Source organism: Octodon degus, unplaced genomic scaffold (genome assembly GCF_000260255.1).
Source record: "Octodon degus isolate 3935 unplaced genomic scaffold, OctDeg1.0 scaffold00365, whole genome shotgun sequence".
NCBI classification, from domain to species: domain Eukaryota; kingdom Metazoa; phylum Chordata; class Mammalia; order Rodentia; family Octodontidae; genus Octodon; species Octodon degus.
In genome coordinates this window covers 289,155-310,269 of record NW_004524941.1, presented here as the reverse complement: position 1 = coordinate 310,269, position 21,115 = coordinate 289,155, and the positions used below count along the sequence as shown (strand labels likewise).

The 21,115-nt window shown below is 36.0% G+C and overlaps 1 pseudogene; it reads right to left on the bottom strand.

The window, feature by feature from the left end:
• Positions 1-21,115, bottom strand: part of LOC105741252 — a 38,668-nt pseudogene that overhangs the window by 6,976 nt on the left and 10,577 nt on the right.

Here is a 21,115-nt window from a genome sequence, read left to right as displayed (position 1 = left end):
ATATTTGTATTTAGTATATGCTCTACACTGTCTACAGGGTCTCACTACATAGATTGGATTCATAGTGATCCTCCTGTTTTCAACCTCCCAAGTGCTGAGAATACAGGACAGCATCACCATGCCCAGCCTCATTTGCTGTATCCACATGCCCATGGAGAGAGAACGGTATGACAGGCTAGGGATCAAAACCCTGGCCCCTGGATCTGCTTAAGCAGGTCCCTTAATCTACTGATCTATTTGTCTGCCCTGAGAGAAAGATTCCAGTTGCTGGATCATGGAAGTCCGAATTCTGGGCTCAGGCAATCTTGGTCATGTGATAGGATGATGCAAAACTATTGAAGTTTGAACACAGTGAGAGTAGTGCAATCAGGTATGGTTTTAAAGTGCAAGATGATCTCAGTTGGATGTGCCCCAGATCCTGGAACCTGCTGCCTCTCAAGGAAACAGAGTTCCTGCAGGATACAAAAGACAAATCCAGTAAAGATGTAGAGTTTAGAAAAAGATTCCACTGTGACTCCATAATCTCCTTGAACAGAAAATTTAGGACAACACCGAGTTACAGGACATTACATTACAGGTTCACGTAAGTCCCAAATCATCACTGACACTGAAGGGCTAGGGCAAAAATATTGGATATCTTGTAGCCCTTCTTTTTCTCTAATTTTTGGTCTGCAAACTTAAGTTGTTAATCATCCAGAAGAGAAGATAATGACATCATTACCCTAACACAGAGCAGTTAGTTTAATATCGCTGTCTGTCTGAATATAAAATGCCTTAGACATAACAAGGAGCCGGTATTTTCCAACACTAATTGATATTCTAAACTTTAAGTCACTAATAAATGTGAAATAAGAATTGTAGATTTTTACACAGAAATGTAGATATCAAACTGTACACAACATTGTAGCAGGACAATTCTATGAATTTTTCTTGTCTCTTGTTTATTAAATTTTTACAAACAAACATTTACTTGAGAAAAAGTAAAGCAATAATTGATATGACAATAGAAGCAGTACACATAGAAGACCATAATGATATGTATTCCAGGCATGGTTTTAGTATTACACATTGCAATCCTCATTATAGTTGCTTCATTCACAGATATCAGCATATATACTTAGTCAGGTTGAGAATTCTACCAATTAACTGCTACTTTCAAAAATCTGATGGAGATTCAAAGTATCATTGCCTTAAACATCTTACATATAAATGTATGGTTTTGTCCCTGTCATTTTCTTCTCCTTGCTCTCTATTTGTTGTTTAAACCTTAAGTCCTTGCTTTCCATTTAACTGTGTTACACCTTTCAATTTTTATTTCTTCTTTTGAGTTCTGACACTAGGTAGACTATGTGATATTTACACATGTGGGTCTGGTTTATTTCACTTATGAGTACATCTTCAAGTTGCATCCACTATATATGAAGGTTTCAAGTTTCTTATTCTTTATAGCTGAGTAATACTCCATTGTATAAAAAAAGATCAACAGTGTATAGTGTGCCTAAGGAGAGTCACCAAGAGAGAAAACTTTCTGGCATGCTTTTACAGAAAGCAAATTGGTCAAGTAATGGCCATGATGAATCCAGATGGCTGACACTGACAAATAAACTAAAGGCTATTTTACATGGTTTCAGATTAAATCCTGAGGGAATTTCTTGGACCATGTCAGCTAAAAAGTTTCATTTTTAGTTTTCCAGGTCTTCTTTAACTTAGTCTTAACCATCCAGCAGAAAAGTATAACAAAGCGGTATAAAAATTAAAGCCATATTAATATACTGAGATGTATATTAATATGAAGTCAACAACTTCTGATATTGCCAGTTATGCTGATAGCCCACTACTAATATGGGCTATTCAAATATATTGGGTTATTTTGCCAAATTCAAGAACTTACAATATTTGAATGGCAATGGAACACCCATCTCTGAAAAAACAAAACAAAAAAAGGGCGTATAAATGAAAGACCATTTTGTGTGAAAAAATGTATACATATATTTTTATATACAATATAGTAAGGATATACATACAGCTAATTTCTCCTAGTTCATTGAGAAGAAAGATTTGTACTAATAGTGTTTAGACATGATATCATTTCTGCATCTTGTACTCTGAGTAAGTACTATAAAGACAACAGTATGCCATGCATTAATTATTATAACTTTCCTAATAACATGTTTTGAAACTGCCCCATTGTTTTTTCTTTCTCATGAAAATTAAGAAAACTTTGAGTGTGGGAACTTCCACCTACTCCTCAAGTCTAACTCCCCTCACCAGCCAGAATCCATGACAGGCGTGAGTGTGGGAAGTTCTGCCTGTTCTTTGAACCCAAGACATCTCAAATGTCAGATCACAAGCCCTGCACCAGGCCTCCTGTAGAACTTTGCAGCAGAACTTCCTGCAGAGAGGCTAGGAGGAAGATCTACATTGCTAATCCAGGAGCTGAATATCTTTCCAGAGTGGCACAGCTGATTCACCTCTGTGAGCTACAGCAGGAAAAACCTGAACAGATCAAGCAAACCAAAGAAAGCAACATCTAGCCAAGTTCAAAGTTGGTAGATACAGACGTGGTAAGCTGAGACACTTTGTGGGACCCAGATCTATGAGAGTGTCCTCTCTTTTTTGCACTTGATCTACAAAGGGGTCAACAGGTCACCGAGTGTATGAGTCTGCATGTAAGACCCCAGGTACATCAAAGGAAGATATCAGATAGAATTTAGGGCAGCTAACTTAAATACAAATTCCCACTTTAATATATGCTTAGGTGCACAGACATAGTGTTTGCTCTTCCTGTCTCAAATACAAACCCATTGGTTACAGTAGTTTGTCAGCTGCTAAGTTACTATCTATTATTAGTGTTCCTAATGGTAGTTTTGTAAATATAAAACTAAAACTGACTTAACCATATAATCACTTGGAAAAGAATTTTGTTAGTTGCTAATATTATAACTGCACCAAATATCTACGCCAAAAGTCGGAGGACAGTGCTATTCAAAATGACAATGATAAGGGGCAAAATGCACTCTCAGACCCTGAAACCACACAGAACAATGGCAGGAGACACAAGCACAGAAAAAATTGGGAATCACACAGCTAAAATATATGAATTAATAGAGTCAAAGTAAAGAAACAATTGTAGAAAGATATAGAGCAAATCAGATCAGAAATAACCACTGAAATAAGAAAAGAAATCTCTGAATTAGTAGATTCTAAGGTAAATAATCACCTGCAGAAACATATAGAGGAAAACAGATCAGAAATAATCTTTGATATAAAAAAGAAAGGATAACTATAATAAAAGAATTAATAACTGCTTCTAAAGAAGACACTGATAAAAATTAGAGGAGTATAGAAACATGACAGAAGCCTTAAATGAGCTTCTGGAAAGAAGTAGATTACATGAATTAGAGTCAAAGAGATATAGAGGAATTTAAAATCTCAATCACAAACCAGAAAAACCATTTGAATGAAAGTGAAGGTAGAGCTTGAGATCATGAAGACAACATCATAGCTAGTGAAAATAGAAGAAAATATCTCCTAAAGGAACTAAGAGGCAGGAAAAAGTAATTCATCTTCTGCAAGACGATGCAAAGATGAACAAAGTGAGACTAATAGGCATCAATGAGAAAGATGGAGTCACTACAAATGATATAAAAATAATATGGGCAGAAGTAATAACAGAAAATTTCCTAAATATGGGAAAAAATCTGACATTCAGGAAACAAAAGTGTATAGTACTCTAAATAACATCAACCCAATTAAAAACAAAGCCAGACATATAATAGTCAATATCCCAAAATGCAACACAAGAAAAATATAATAAAAGCAGAAACAAAAAAGAAATAGATCACATTAGAAAGAAAACCCATCAGAATAACAGTAGACTTTTATTCATAAACCATAAAGTCAAGAAAGGCATGGAGCACAGTACTTCAAGTGTCTATGAAAATTAATCTCATCCCAGACTACTATGCAGTGCAAAATTCTATTTCAAGTTTGATAGAGAAATGAAAAACTTCCATGACAAAGAACAATTAAATGATGTCATGATGACAAAGCAAACACAATACAGACTATTAAAGATATTCTAGAAAAGGATCAAAATTAACAGAATTCTGTGAATTAGAACAGACAGGAACCAGCAAATAGGGTAAACAATTAGGCAGGAGAAAAAGGGATAAGAAACATTAGATAAATATCATGTCAATCATAGGTCAATACATCTCAATTTTAACCATCAATGTAAATGGACTCAGTTCACCAATTAAGAGATATAGACTGACACAGTGGATTAGGAATCAAAATTCAACCATCTTCTGTACACAAGACACATACTGAACTCATAAAGAAATTCATAGGCTGAAATTCAAAGGGTGGAAAATAATACCACACGCCCCAGCACGTCAGAAAAAAGCCAGGGTAGCGATCCTATTCTCAGACAGTCTCAACTTGAAAACACGAATGATCAAATGAAATAAAGATTACATACTGATTAGAGGAAAAATCAAACAGAAAGAGGTAACACACATAAATATGTGTGTGCACCAAACATGGAAGCACCCAACTATGTAAGACAAATCTTTATCGATATGAAAAATCTAATACTCAATACCACAATCTTAAGAGGAGACTTTAATACCCCCTTGTTACAAAAAGATAGATCAAGCAGGCAATGAAATTAGAAAGCAAGTAGTAGAACTCAACCAGAACTTGGAATAAATGGACTAGGTGGACATATACAGAGTGTTCCACATAACCACAGCTGAATAAACAATTTTTTCAGCTGTAAATGGGACTTTTTAAAAAATGGCCAACATACTAGTGCATAGGTCATGCTTAAGTTTATATAAAAAAACAGAAATTATGCCATGAATATTATCTGACCAGAATATATCACAAAGAAACTGGAAATAAATGACAAAATAAACCATAAAAAACACATAATTTACATGGAAATTGAACAACATTCTTCACAGCATCAATGAGTCACAGATGAAATTAAATGATAATTTAAATAATATCTGAGGGGCCAGGGAGATGGCTCAGTAGAATAAGCGCTTACCTGGCAAGCACAAGGGCCTGAGTTCAATCCCTGGTTCCACCAAAAAATAAATAAATAAATAAACAAATAAAATCTGAACTTCAATGAAAATTCAATCACAACTTATTGGAATTTATGGGATGTAATGAAAGCAGTTTTTAGAGGGAAGTTTACAGCTGGTAACTCACACATTAGGAAAACAGAATGGGAAACTCAAAAGTCTATTAAAGGAAGAGCAAACCAAAGCCAAAGCCCAAAGATGAGAGGAAATTATAAAGATTAGAGCATAAATTAATTCAATCAAGACGAACGAAACAATTCAAAGAATTAACGAATCAAAAACCTGGTTTTTTGAAACACTAAATAAAATTGATAAACCCATAGCTGACCTCATCATAAAGAGGAAAAAAAACTCAAACACAAGCAATAAAGGATGAAATTACAACTGAACCAGTAGAAATTCAGATGATCATGAGCTGCTTTGAGAATCTTTACTCTCACAGAATAGAAGAAAGAGAAGAAATGATTAGATTCCTAGAATGGTGAAAATTATCAAAACTGAATCAAGAAGATATAATAACTCTCAAAAAACCAATAACAGCCAATAATATACAAAATGTAAATAAAAAAAATAAAATAACTACCAACAGGAAAAGTCCCAGTCCCAATGGATTCACAGATAAATTCTACAAGAAAATTACTGAAGATAAAATCTCAATACTCCTAAAATTTTTCAATGAAATTTCATTCAAGGAGGTAATGATTTTACTGGAGGCAAGTATTATACTTATACAAAAACCAGGAAAAGACCCAACTGAAAAGGACAACTGCAAGCCAAACTCCTTCGTGAACATAGATGCAAAAATCCTCAATAAAATCCTAGCAAAAAAAATACAGCAAATCATCAAGAAGATTATGCACCATTGCCACATAGGATTCAGCCCAGGGATGCAAGGATGGTTCAATATATGCAAATCTATGAAGGTAATAAACTATATTAATAAAGCCAAATCCAAACAACACAAAATCATCTCAATTGATGCACAAAACGCTTTTGGCAAAGTCCAACACTCATTCATGTTCAAAGTTTTACAGAAAAGTGGAACAGATGGCCTAAACTTCAATCTTATAAAACCCATCTATGACAACTCAATGGCTGACATTATTCTAAAAAATGAAAACTTTTACTATCAGATCTGGTATAACACAAGCATGTCCTCTATCACAACTCCTATTCAATATAGATCTGGAACCATTAGCTAGAGGTATTAGACAAGAGAGAAAAATAAGATGAATAAGAATAGGTTAATAAAAAGATAACATATTATTTGCAAATGACATGATGCTTTACTTGGGAGACCAAAAACTTCACCAAGAAACTACTAGAATTAGTACAAAAATTCAGTAGCATAGCAGGTTGCAAAGTCAATACCCAAAAAACAACAACATTCCTCTACACAGATAAAAAATACACCAAGTTGAAAATTAGAGAAAAAAGACCTTTTACAGTAGCACTGAAGGAGCTGTCACTTTTGGTCCCTACATGTGTGCTCCTAATCTCAGCTGGCCTACCTGAGACCCCCTGAGAGCCAGCCCTAGTACCCCATGCTTCTCCATATCCACTCTGACAAGTTAAAATAAAGTATGTGAATGAGGAAAACCTTGCCAAACAGAAGGCACAGGTATGCTTTGGTGGGAAAGGAACTGCTCCCAGAAAGAAAAAAAGTGGTTCAAAGAATAGCCACAGCAGATGATAAAAAGCTTCACTTCTCATTAAAGAAGTTAGGGGCAAACAATATCTCTGATATTGAAGAGTTGAATATGTGTACAAACCAGGGAACATTTATCCATTTCAACAACCCAAAAGTTCAGGCATCCCTGAAGCAAACACTTTCACCATTACAGGCCTTGCTGAGATGAAACAACTGAGAGAAGTCCTACCCAACATCTTGAAACAGTCTAGTGCTGACAGTTTGACTAGTTTAAGGAGACTGGCTGAAGCTCTGCCCAAACCATTTGTGGATAGAAAAGCATTGCTTGCTACTGGAGAAGAGGATAATGATGAGGTTCCAGATCTTGCGAAGAATTTTGAGAAGACTTCTAAGAATGAGGCAAATTAAACTGTCAGCTTCTGAAAAACATCAAACTTAGAAGAAATTACTGAGAGCTATTTCATATTACAACTGCTTTTTAAAATTGTTTTTGTTTATCAATCTGATAAAATCTAGATCTCTAATATTTTTAAACCAAGCCCCTTGGACACTACAGCTCTTTTCAGTTTTTGCTCACATACAATTCATTTTTGCAGCCAATTGATATGGAGAATCTGGGAATAAAGTTTGAAACAAAACAGTGAAAAAAATAGCATAGCGAAAATTACTTACTTAGGAATTAACCTAACTAAAGAAGTCAAAGATCAATTCAATTAAAATTATAGTGCTTTGAAAAAAGAGATCATAGAGGATTTCAGAAAATGGAAAGATATTCCCTGCTCCTGGATAGGAAGAACCAATATTGTGAAGATGACCATACTCCTGTATTTGTTATACAGACTTAATGCATTCCCTATCAAAATATCAACAATGTACCACACAGATCTAGAGAAATCATTCCTAAATTTTTTTTGGAACCAGAAAAGACATAGAATAGCAAAGTCAATCCTGGGAAACAAAGACAAGGCAGGATACATTACAATTCCTTACTTGAAATTATACTGCAAAGCTACTTTGATAAAATCAGCATGTTATTGGCAACAACATAGACCTGAGGATCAATGGGATAGATTAGAAGATGCAGAAGCTACTACAAACACACTTATCCAACTTATCTTTGACAAAGGGGCCAAACATTCTTACTGGACGAAAGATACCCTCTTTAACAAATGTTGCTTTAAAAACTGGCTCTCCACAATAAGAAAACTAAAACTGGACCCAGGTCTGTCACAATACACTAAACTAAAATCAAAACGGTTTAAAGATCTAAACATTAAAAAGAAACACTAAATCTCTTGGATGAGAAAATAGGAGGAACTCTTGAAATGGGCAGGAAAACAGTTCATGTACAAATATCAAACTGAAAGGATAACACTTGAAAGAATTAACAACTGGGACCCTCCTCTTATTGAGCAGTTTTGCATGTCAAAGAAATTACCAACAAAGTAAAAAGACAACACACAAATTGGGAAAATATCTTTACTAATAAGCACTCTGACAAAAGTCTTCTCTCTAGAATTTATACAGAACTAAAAAAAAAATGGGGACCAAAAATTTAAAGACCTAGTCTAAAAATAGACATCAGAGATGAACACACACTTTTCAGAGGAACAAATTCTAGTAGCTAATAAATAGATGGAAAAATGCTCCACATTGCTAGCCATCCGTGAAATACAAATTAAAACAACACTGAGATACCATCTCAACCCAGAAAGAATGGCTACCATAAAGAAATCAAGCAACAACTAATGTTGGAGAGTCTGTGGGAGAAAAGCAGCATTTCTCCACTGCTGGTAGGAATGTACACTGGCATATCCATTAAAGGAATAAGTGTGGGGACTCCTTTAAAAAATAGGACTGGAAATCCCATTCAAACCAGCTGTCCCCCTACTGGGAATTTTCCCAGAAGAACTTAAAACGTCATATCATAGTGACATATGTGCACATAAATTTATAGCAGCACAATTTGTGATAGCCAAATTTTGGAAGCAACCAGAAGGCCCATCACCTTTAGGAATGGATAAAAAAATCTGGCATTTTTGTACAATAGAGTATTACTCAGCTATAAATAATGACAAACTCAAACCTTCACATATAAGTAGATGCCACTTGAAGTTATACTCAAAATTGAAATAAATCAGACCCATATGTGTAAATATCATACAGTCTCCCTAGTGTATGAACAAAAAAGAAGAAATAAAAATTAAAATGTGTACCACAACTTAATGGAAAGTGAGAAATTAAGGATTAAGGAAAGAAGAGAGGGCAAGGAGGAAATCTAGGAAACATGGAAGGGGCATAACCATACATTTATATACACAAGATTATTAAGGCAATGATCCTTAAAATCTCCATCAGGTTTTTGAAACTAGCAGTTAATTGGTAGGACTCTCAACCCGACTAACTGTGTATGCTGATACCTGTGAACTAGGCAAATGCCCTGAAAATAGCAATGTGTAATACTAGGACTATGCATGAGTTCCCTGTCATACTGGTCTTCTAAAAGAGTACTGCTTCTACTGTAATATCAATTACTGCTATACTCTATCAAGTAAATGTTTGCTTTAAAAAACAAAAGGCAATAAATGTAAACAAGATGCAAGAAAAAATGCCATAGGACTGTCATGCTACAATGTTGCAGATGATTAGATTTCTAAATTTCAGTGTAAATATTTTTTACTATTTTTAATTTTTTAATTTTCTTTGTTTTTTCACATTTTGCATGGATTTAAAGTTCAGCCTATCAACAATTGATATAAAACACCTGTTCTATGTTTTGTGTATGTCATTTGATATTCAAACAGATACTGATGTTAAGCTCAGCAGCCTATGCTTTAGGGTAATAATATTATCAAACTTCTCTTTTAGGGGTTAACCACTTAGATTTGCAGACAAAAAGTTAGAGAAAAAGAAGGGCGACAAGGATAGCTAACATTTTGGTCCTAGCCCTTAAAGGTTCATGAGGACTTAAGACATAAGAGAACATGTACTCTAGCATCCTGTAACTCAGTGGTATTCCAAATTTTCTGATCAAGGATATTATAGGGTCACAGAGGAAAGTGATGGACCATGTGGAGTATGTCTAAGGAGAGTCACTTGGACAGAAAACATTCTCTCAGGCTTGCAGAGAGAGCAAATTGTCCAAGCAATGGCCAGACTTGTCTACATGGCTCACACTGACCAAAGATCTACAAACTGCTATATAGGGTGTCATGGTAAATACTGAGGGGATTTGACAGACTTTGTCAGAAACAAAAGTTACATTTTTTGCTATATAGGTTTTGCTTTTTCCTGATCTTACCATCTAGCAGAAGAGTATAAAAATGAAGTATAAAAAGTAAAACCATATTAATATGCTGAGCTATAAAAGGCTCAAGCCAAAAATTTCTGAAATTGCCAGTAATGCAGATAACCAATTACTATTATAAAGTATTGGACTGTATTGGGTTACTTTGCTAAATTCCTGCACCTACAATATACGAATAGTAATGGAATACCCATCTCTGACAAAAGTAAACAAAGAAGGGGAATAAAAATGAAAGATCATCTGTAGTGAAAAAAATATATATCTGTATATACAAAATCGTTAGCATATATATATATATATATATATATATATATATATAGCTATTTTCTCTTAGTTCAGTGAGAAGAAAGTTTTGAACTAGTAGTGTTTAGACAAGATATCATAACTATACCTACTTAGAATAACTACTACAAAGACAGCAATGTACAATGTATTAAATATTGTAACTGCTCCACTAACCTATTTCAAAACTGTCTCATTACTGCTTCTTTCTCAATAAAATTAACTTAAAAATAAAAAATTAATAAAAAATGCATAAATGAAAACAAAAGAATCCAACAGAAATCCCTGAAATCAAAAACAACAATACATCAAACATATAGTGAATTGCAAGTCTTAGCAGTAGGCAGGATTCAGAAGAAAAGGTATCAGGATTTGAAGACATGGTAGATTAGAAAGTATTGATACATGAAGATAAAAGAAAAATAATGTAAATGTAGCCTCAAAGATCCTAGGCATCTTTAAAGAACACATGTAAGGACAATAGACCTTGACGTTGGTGTCAAAGTATAAAGTAATGATGTACAAAATTCTACTCACTCATATAATTGTGGAAAATTACTCCATACTAGGAATGAGATACTTTCTGATATTGTTAATAATTGCACATAAGGAGTATAGTATTAATTCACCATTAAAAAGCCACATGCTGGCAGATAGAGTCAAAATCAAGATCTATTTACATGTGCCTTTCAAGAGACAAACCTCACCTGTGGAGATAAATGAACTAATAGAAAACAAAAATGAAGAAACAAAAAGATTAACCTTTGAAGCATCTGGAGCCTGAAGATTGAAAGCAATAATAAACACTTACATGTCACAAAGTTCACTCTAAAGTAAAACTGTCCAGAAAAGACAAAAGAGCTCAGAAGATAGGGGTAAGTAAATAATTCACCAGGATAAGGTAAGGGCTTTAAATGTATAAACAGCAACTGCAGTTAAAACCCATGTCCTGAAACAAATATTGCTCCACATAAAAGGAGAAACCAGTGCAATAATAGTGAATGAATTCAGATGCTCATCTCTCATAGAGGTCAAGTAGTTGACAAGGAAACAAGTATCAGAGGTAAATTGTATTTTACATGAAACAGGTTGAAAAGATATCTACGCTATGTTACAAGCAACACCTGACTTATGCATATGTTTCAGAAATTTGTGAAACACTTCCAAAAGAGACCACATTACAGCCCAGAAAAGACAGCTTCATTAAATATAAGAAACCAAAATACTTTATGCATTTTATCAGATCACAGTAGACTAAACTTAGAAAAGAACAGCTAAAGAAACTGTAGAAATTGCATACTTAACATGAGAATGAATAAAATACTTGAACTTCCAGAGGTCGACTGAATAACTCATGGGAGAAATTTTAACAATTCCATCACAAAATTGTTTTGAAAGGAAAATATATCAGAACCATTTGGGCATAATGAAACTATTTCTATGGCTGAAGTTTATAGCTGCTAGTGTCTACATAAAAAAAAACAGTTATCTCAAATAAGTATCACAATGACATAAATAAATATCCTAGTAATAGAAAAAAAACCCAACCTATAAATCAGCACAAAAATGAAATAATAAGTTATGGACATGAAATTTTTGAAAACATGAGATTAAAAATAAAGATGGCATCTTTTACATCACCTTAGAGTTTATTTTAGAATATGTAAACAATATTGAGAAACAATAAGCTTAATAAAAGAGAGAGAAGGCCCATAATATATAAAATTTGAAATAAAAAGTGTAATTATAAGGGATATAATGGAAATCTGGAAAATTATTTGAAAGTATTTGAGAAATTGTACTTGAGTAAATCAGGAAATTTAGAGGAAACAATGGTCCAATTTGTAAATACATACAACCAACAAAATTTGCAGCAAAAAGGTGAGAGGGGATCTAAAGGGACTGAAAATAAAAACTGATGTTGATGCAGTAAGAAAAATGCAGCTAAGAAACCCTGATTGAATTAATGATCAATTTTTTTAACAGATCTCTACAGGAAAATTTATCCTAATGATTTTACAGATAAATGAAGTCATAAATGTTGTAACTCAAAAATCAGATGACAACATGGCAAGTCCAAAAGTTAAAAGAAGCACTTTATTTTAGCTGGTACCCAGCGGTGGTCTCTATGCAAGGTGCAAAGAGGCGCATCGGGCATTGACAAGGGGTCAGTATTTAAGCTTGAAAGCTGCAAAAACAGGGAAGGGGTGGAGAGGAAGAAGTGGCAGTGTATTAGTTCATTAGGTGGTCTTATTGGGTGGGGTGCTAGAATCAGCAATCATGGGGTATAGTGAGTCATCAGTTTATGGGGTGGTTCTGTTGGGTGGAGGTGCTGAATTGGCAGTCATGAGTACATCCAGTGGGCCCATTGGGCGGGGGTGCTTAAATCACGCACAGTTCTGCAGGACAAGATAAGGTTTGGGAAACAAATATCATAAGACTTGAGTCACAGGGTTGAGGAATTGGAGGAATTAGGAAATTGGAGGAGGAATTGGGAGGGACGGTGCATACAGAACAGGAACTTGGCGAGGTTAGAAGGGCAACAAAATGGAGTCAGTTTTAACAGGGTATAACATTCCCCACTGATTTTAAGGGGGTGAGTCAAATCATTGACTCACTAGGTTGTTCTGTGCTTTATAACAGCTGACATGGTGTACTAATATGGTGCATTGATCAGGTTATGAAATCAATTTGACATGATAATATTAATTAATAACAGAGTTTGAGTAGATGGGTCTTTAGAACTGGCAATATTATCTTAGGTAGGCAGAATGGCTTTAATTAGGGAGGAGGCAAAGCCAAAGAAATAATCAAATAATAACATCAATAGGGTATGTCTCACATTGGCCTATTTTTAAATTTGAGGATCTATGACAACCAAATTAATATCTTACTGTTAATGTTTTAAGCAATCTAAGAATAGAAATATGTGAAACTGTACTGAAATTACTCACTGTTACATCGGAATTAACCAATAGAATGGCCAAATAGTCAGTTCAAGGCCGACATTAGAGTGGTCAGGAGTAGGCTCGGGAAACATCTCTTTATTGCTGCTGCTGGTGGCAATGCTGGAACTTCTGGAAGTGTTGTTGGTGGGCTTTTTGGTGGACTCCCCGCTTTCCATAGGGTAGGAGGCCTAGGAAATTTGTAGTGCTGCATGTAGCGGCTGCAGGCGTTGCATATGGGCTCATTTTTGGCATTGTGGCACCAGAATGAGGTGGTGTTTGTCTGGCAGTTGGCGCAGGACAGGTCTATTCAGGGGAGCCGCTTGCATCAGAGCTTGATGGGGAGCTTGATGGGGAGCCAGTTGATGCCTCTGAGCTTGTGGTAGAGGCTGCAAGCATTGCATAGGTAGTGTCCCATCTCCTTGCACCTCCAGTGTGGCGTGGACACGGCCCCGCAGTTGACACACTTTTTGTTCATCTGTTGGCTGTAGCGAATCAATCGCTGTGGGGTTTTAAGGCCCAGTGGATGGAAATGAGCACCGGCTGGAGGACCTGGAGGGACTTAATGAGATCTTGGTTAGCAATCTCTAAGCAAAGCAAAAGTGGAGGAGGTCTCCCAGATATTGTCTTGAAAGGGAAATTTTAGAGACAAAGGGGACATTTGGCCCTTAGACGGTACAAGGGAAGAGACTCACCCAGCTTTGCCAGTTTTAAAGAAATTTTATCCAAAATGTATTCTAGAGTCTGGTTTATCTTTTATTTGGCCTGAGCTCTGAGGCCTATAGGCACAGTGAAGCTTTTAATCAATTTGGAGAGTTTGGGAAAAATTTTGAACAATTTGGGCTATGAAAGCCAGACTATTATTTGACCCCTCTGATTTTAAAACAGCCTCTTAGGTTGTAATGTTAGCCAGGTAGTTTTGAGGTCTGGTGGTCCCCAGTGGGAAGTCTTTATTTTATAAACTGTGGTCACTTTTTTTTTTTTAAATTTGTCTGACTGTTTATAATGTTTTTATTTAACTTCGCTGTCTGTCACATTATTTTTTAAGAAGTAACTCGGACTGCCATGAGGGAGGATGGGCGATGACCGCTCTGGCTACTTCATGCTGGAACAGGTTGCAATTGTTGACTGGCAGTCACAGACACTTCCTAGAGGTTTTTACCTAAAGGAAATTTTAATTTGTTATTTAATATTTTATCAGCAACTTTTTAGTTATTTTTGTTTTTACTCATGGAATATCTAAATTATCCAGGTGATCTGTCATGAAATATATATCAGTCAGTCAGACCAATCCTACCCAAAATAATACATCAGCTTGATCTGGTTGAATGCTGTACACTCCATGTTTATTTTGTGTCTTATAATTTATTTTGTGTCCTTTTTATTATGAAACACCTTTGACTCAGACAAATTTTTGTAAACTCTTTTTATTATTATAACTTGTGTCAGAAATCTGGGGCTCACTGAGCAACATATATCCTTTTGGTCGTGGATTTTACCTGTATGGTTACTTGGGTTTTAGTATCTTTTAGGTCAGAACAATTTTTTGAGTGAATAGAACATTTGAGTTAACAAGTACATTTATAAACCTTTTTGAGACCTAGCAATCATAACTCATTAGCTCTTAGACCTCTTTATTTATGGAGTCTGACAGTTTACTATAAGTCCCTCTAGTTATAATTATTTTTAATTTTGAGAATATGTGACAACCAGATTAATATTTTATTATTACTGTTAATATTTTAAGTTTTGCATATTTTTTTAGTTACACTTGTGTTTACTATCAGCATAAAATACATCAAAAATGAACCAGGCTAATTTAATTTATTTATTATGCAATACATAGTATTTAGTTTCATAAAATCAATTTCCCATTCAGTTTTGGATATGACTCCTATTATAAGCAAGGAGCACTATGGAGGGATTTATCCTTTTACATTGGTTCTGAGTTTAATGTTTTAAAAACAAGACCTGGGCTTATGACAGGATTGTATCTATATATGAACAATATATCTTAATTATAGCTCAAATAAGATGACAATGACTGGAATAAAGATCAGGGTTGGAGAACAACAAAGAGACCTGTGCCAATATCCAGCAATGGGCTGGGTTTTTTCCTTGTAGCTGTGATTATTCAGGGATCTTCTATGAAGAAGACAGGTAGAGATGACGGTTTGGCCAGAGGGAGGAGGCAGGCCCAGGACCCTTTAATCTTATTAAACTATCTGGGAAGCTGAGTCTGAGCTCTGGGACCTTCGCCTCAGAGTACAGTCTCACCTTTAGTGGCTGTTTTGGCAGTCAGGGCATAGCTTGTGGGCCTTTAAGGTAGTCCCTCTTATGATGGCCTGCTTTTGCAGCAGATGAGTTTTATTGTCGTTGAGATCTTCCTGGAGCCCAGAGAATCAAACTTAGGATTTATTTTGAGGCCATAATAAGGGTAGCCAATTTTGGTCTTTTTGTTTTTTTGGTCTTTTTTTTTCAGTTTTGATCATAGGACATTGTTTTTAGTATCTTATAAATTATTAAAAAATTCAAAAGTGAGTTGTTTGAAGCTTAATCTTTGAGGTTGATCAGACAATAAACCCACCAGCAAGACAGGTTACTTGCACAGATAAGTTTATCAACTAGTCAGCCCAAAACAACCTGTCCCTTATTAAATTAGCATCTTAAAAATATCTCTCTTAAGGGTGTTTATTTTTTTAGAATTATTAATTTCTGTTTTGTTTGTAATATTTTGTCTAATTTGGCTGAGTTAAAACAGAGTGGGTTGCATCCAAACTCACTAGAAAATCAACAGGTGGGCTCTTTTATGGTTAAGGTTAGCTGGGGCTCTTGGGGACTGCTAGAGCTTTGATTGATCTCCCTATGGGGTGTCCAATAGAGCTTTAGTTTTTTTTTCCAGTTTTTGATCATTAAATTAATACAATCAGTTTTTCAGTGTCCCATTCTTTTACAGTAGGCACATTGGAGTGTTTTAATAGGAGGTTTTTCTTTATTGTTTGGCCTGCTTTTGGTAGTTAGACAATCAAGTCTTTTGTTATTTACATCATCTTTGGAATTATGTCAATTAAAACCTTTTGAGCTATCTCCGTGAGCTGATTAAGGAGGATATTTTTTAATCCTTTATTTTTTTGTAATTTTAGTCTTATGTCAGGGGCCAATTGTGCCACGAACGCAATATTTATGGCTCATGCATTTTCAGGTGACTCCAGATCTATTGGAGTATAGATATGGTAGGCTTCTAGAAGTTTTTCCAAATAATCAGTAGGGGACTTGGTGGCCAATTGTCTCACCTCTGATACCTAGGATAGGTTGAAAGACTTCCGGGCTGCTGCCTTAAGGGCTCCCAGAAGCAACTGGCAGTATCTGTTGAGAGCCTCCTTACCTTGTTCAGAGTTGGGGGCCCAATCAGGACGTAAGAGGGGAAAAACAACATCTTGGTCGATGTCTGTGGTTGGTGTCCTGTCAGGTCTGAGTACTGCCTCGCGGGCAGCCATGTGTATGCAGTCTTATTCCTCGGAGGTGAACAGGGTCTGTAGGAGTTGCTGATAATTATCCCAATCAGGGTAATGGGTATTCATAATTTTAAGAAGGCCTACAAGTGGCAGCTGTTTTAAGAATATTGACAGAGTAACCAATGTTTATCCAAATTTTACAAGGAATCTCTTAAAAACCCAAACAAGATTTTAAGAATTTTACAATAAAATCATTAAGTTTTAACTTATTTTTTATCTTATTAAATGACACTTAGGAGAAAAGGTCGAATTTTTTTATACTTAAATGTTTTGGTCCCATAAGTGTGCTGCTTTTAGAGATAGCTCCTTCTGGTGTCACCCAGAAGTTGGTTCTCTCCACTGTGTCTCAGGTTTAGCCTCCCAAAGGAGACTTGCCCAGAACACTAAGCCAGAATATGGCTTTTATGTGTGTTCTCCTGGACGGGCATAGTTTTTCTTTGTCTCATTTGACCCAGAGACAGGGTATGTGTCCTTTCCTAGAATGACTTCCCTTTCTTCGGCGTTAACAAACGCTCATTTTTAAGGGCTTTACTTAGCTGGAACAGTCAGAGTTTTTAATTTTTACATGCCTTTAAAAAGGAAAGTGCAAAGAGATAAGAAAATCAGGAACAAAGTCAAAGCAAGGAAACTGAAACAGATCAGGCCCGACATTTCCTCTAGCATGTAGAGGGGGATCAGAACCAGTCTATCCCTGTGAAACCTGTCCTCCAAGTCTTTAAGAATGGTTGCCAACCTAATGTCATTTAACTGGCAAAAGGGGTCCCGTTTTTATATAAGCATGTAGGTTTTTTAAGTTTGAGCTGGCTAAAGTTTTAATTTACAGAAGTTTATATAAAATCCAATAAGAATCTTATTTAACTTTACCCTCTAGTGACATTGTTTAAAATTGAACAAGGAATACCAGTAAATTTAACAATTAATTTAGATTGAAGCACATATAAATATAAAATAGTCATAAAGTGTCCCATTAACAGTTGTATGTCCCAGCCCAAATCCACCAACACATTTGACCAACATACAACTGTCACATAATAATCTATTAAAGAAATACTATAAATTTATGAAGACTTTATGGCCTGGTCTGGGTGACCAGACAATGAAAGCAAAAATGATGGTGAACAAGGAAATCTTTAAGAGCATTTGTCCCCTGATGTTCGGGACAGACAAGAAAAAAACAAACAAACAAACAAACAAACAAACAAACAAAAAACCAGACAAACACAGATAGATCAAACAACAGATCGATCCAATAAAAATAGCGAACATAAATGAAACAAAAACAACAATGGACAGGGAAACTTACTTATGACATGGTGGCTGCTCAAGAGTCTGAAAATCTGTCAATCCAAAAGCTTGTATCAAAAGAACAGACAAAACATAGACATACACAAATAGACCAAACAAAACCAAAAACAATTAATAGGCACCCAATGTATGGAGAATAGACCCTCTTACAATCTGTGTAAATGGGAATCTTGTAGGGGTATTAAGTAGGGATACGGGTACCAGATTAGAAATTAACTCTACACAAGAGGCAGGAAAACAATTTTTAGTTTACGTACCAGAACCAAGAAACAGGAAAACAATTTTAATATTTTAGCTTAAATCTCAACATTTTTTGACCAATATTTTAATAATGAATTTACCCGCGAACTGGCTGACAGGTTCTAAGAAAAACAGACAAACATAAATAGATCAAACAAAATCAAAGAAAGAAAAACAAACTAGTTAGTACAGACAGACAGACAACAGACAGACAGCACAACTAGACTTACCCAGATGGTTTCAATTGGGCCTAAGTCCTGTATGAAAGTGTGTGCCCCTAATTAGATTAAATCTATTGGGGGACTTGGTAAAGGTTGAAATAATTCACTTCACACAAGAGGCAGACTAGTCTAATGGGCTTAAATAAAGCTTGTATGAAAGTATATGCCCCCTATGTAGGAGGACTTGGTAAGGGCAGGGATATCAAGGAACTGTTTCATAGAAGAGGAACTAGTCTGCATGAAATTAGAGAGAGGGTCGAGCTGATATTGCTAACCCCCTACAGTTAGAACCTGTAGGAGTAGGGAAGGCATAAATCTCAAAGAGAGATAAAGGAAGAGGTTGCACACATGTGGCTAGCCCCCTACAGTTAGAATCTGTAGGGGTAGAGGGTAGGGGTAAAAGAACCTCACCTAAAGAGACCCCAGAGATCTCAGAAACCTCTACATATGATTGAAGTCCATAGTCTCTAAAGGCAACCAATTGGCAAAAGGGACACTTAGGTCCATTTGCCTCACTGAAAACAGAGCTCTGTGGCGAAAGGGACACCTAGGTCCATTCGCCTCCAATTGAGATCTCCCCAAATCTGACTTGAAGGGCATCCCATTCCAAGCACTCGGAGACCAGAGTCTGTGAGTCAACATCACAACCAAGAACCTTAGATCTTATACATTCTTATCTTATATATTTGAGTACTCAGAAGAAAGCAAAGAGAGAAAATGAAAGGAGAGGTCGACACGGCGGCTGTAGTTCTTTAAAATCAGTAAAGCCAAATCAAAACAAATAATTCACATTTGAGATTAAGCCGGCATAAAAAAACTTAGGTTGTCACTTACCGCATCAAAAAGAAGAGGGCTTTAGGGATCCCTGACGAGCCCCCAAATGTTGTAACTCAAAAATCCGATGACAACGTGGCAAGTCCAAAAGTTAAAAGAAGCACTTTATTTTAGCTGATACCCAGCGGTGGTCTCTATGCAAGGTGCAAAGAGGCACACCGGGCATTGACAAGGGGTCAGTATTTAAGCTTGAAGACTGCAAAAACAGGAAAGGGGTTGAGAGGAAGAAGTGGCAGGGTCATTAGTTCATTAGGTGGTCCTTATTGGGTGGGGTGCTAGAATCAGCAATCATGGGGTATAGTGAGTCATCAGTTTATGGGGTGGTTCTGTTGGGTGGAGGTGCTGAATTGGCAGTCATGAGTACATCCAGTGGGCCCACTGGGCAGGGGTGCTTAAATCACGCAGAGTTCTGCAGGACAAGATAAGGTTTGGGGAACAAATATCATAAGACTTGAGTCACGGAGTTGAGGAATTGGAGGAATTGGGAAATTGAAGGAGGAATTGGGAGAGGTCGGCGCATACAGAACAGGAACTTGGCGAGGTTAGAAGGGCAACAAAATGGAGTCAATTTTAACAGGGTATAACAATAAAAAGAGAACAAAGTCTTCTAAGTTAATAGTATGGATATAATATTGCACTAATACCAAACCAAGCAAGCAAAGAAAGGTCACATAGGCTTTGTCCTATGGATGCAAGGAAAGATTCACATGCTAAATCAACAAATTATAAAACAATACATAAATAGAATGAAGGGAAAAAAATCACATCATTGTGTCTATATATGCAGAAAACTTGTAACAAAATTCAGCATTTCACTATTATGCAATGCTGACTAAAAATAACCAATGAGCCAGATGTGGTAGAGCAAGCTTGTAATCCCAGCATTTGGGAGGCTGAGGCAGGAGGATCATTTCCAGTTTGAGACCAGCCTGGGTTGCAAAGTGAGCTGAGGCCACTCTGAGCTGTATAGTGAAGCCCTGTCTCAAAAAAAAAACAAAAAAAACCAAAACAAAACAAAACAACAAAAAAAAAAAAAAAAAAAAAAACAGAGAAAGAAAGAAAGAGAAAGCAAGCAAGCAAGCAAATAAGATATTGAAGTATCTTACCTCAATCTGATAAAATCAATATGTAAAAAACTCAAAAGAAACCAAACATTAAATGGAGAGAAGTGAAAGCATTTTTCATTTAGGAAAAATCCAAGAATGGTAACATTCACCATTAGTGATCAAGGTAATACATTATTTAAAACTTAAATCAAGGGGCCAGCGAGATAGCTCAGCAGATTAAGCACCTGCACAGGCAAGCTCAGAGACTGGGGTTTGATCCCTGGCACCACATGCCTCACTGGCCTATCCCCAGGCATGCCTGGGGCCAGTAACAGAGACCAGGTGTGGTAGTACATGCCTCTAATTCTAGCACTAGGGAGGCCAAAGTAGGAGGATCATGAGTCTGAGCTGTATAATGACACCCTGCAACAACCAAATAAATGAAAATAAATAAATAAACCAGTGCAATCTGGTAGGTATAAAAATGAATTCAATTATCTCTATGAGGTAATATGACTTATTTCATAGAAGACCAAAGAAACTCCAATTAATTATTTATATATTTGGTGAGCAATTCAGGAAAATGTCAGGAAAGAAATTCAACACACAGGGGCCAGGTAGATGGCTCAGTAGAATAAACGCAGGGTTCTTATTTCAATCCCCGGTACTCCAA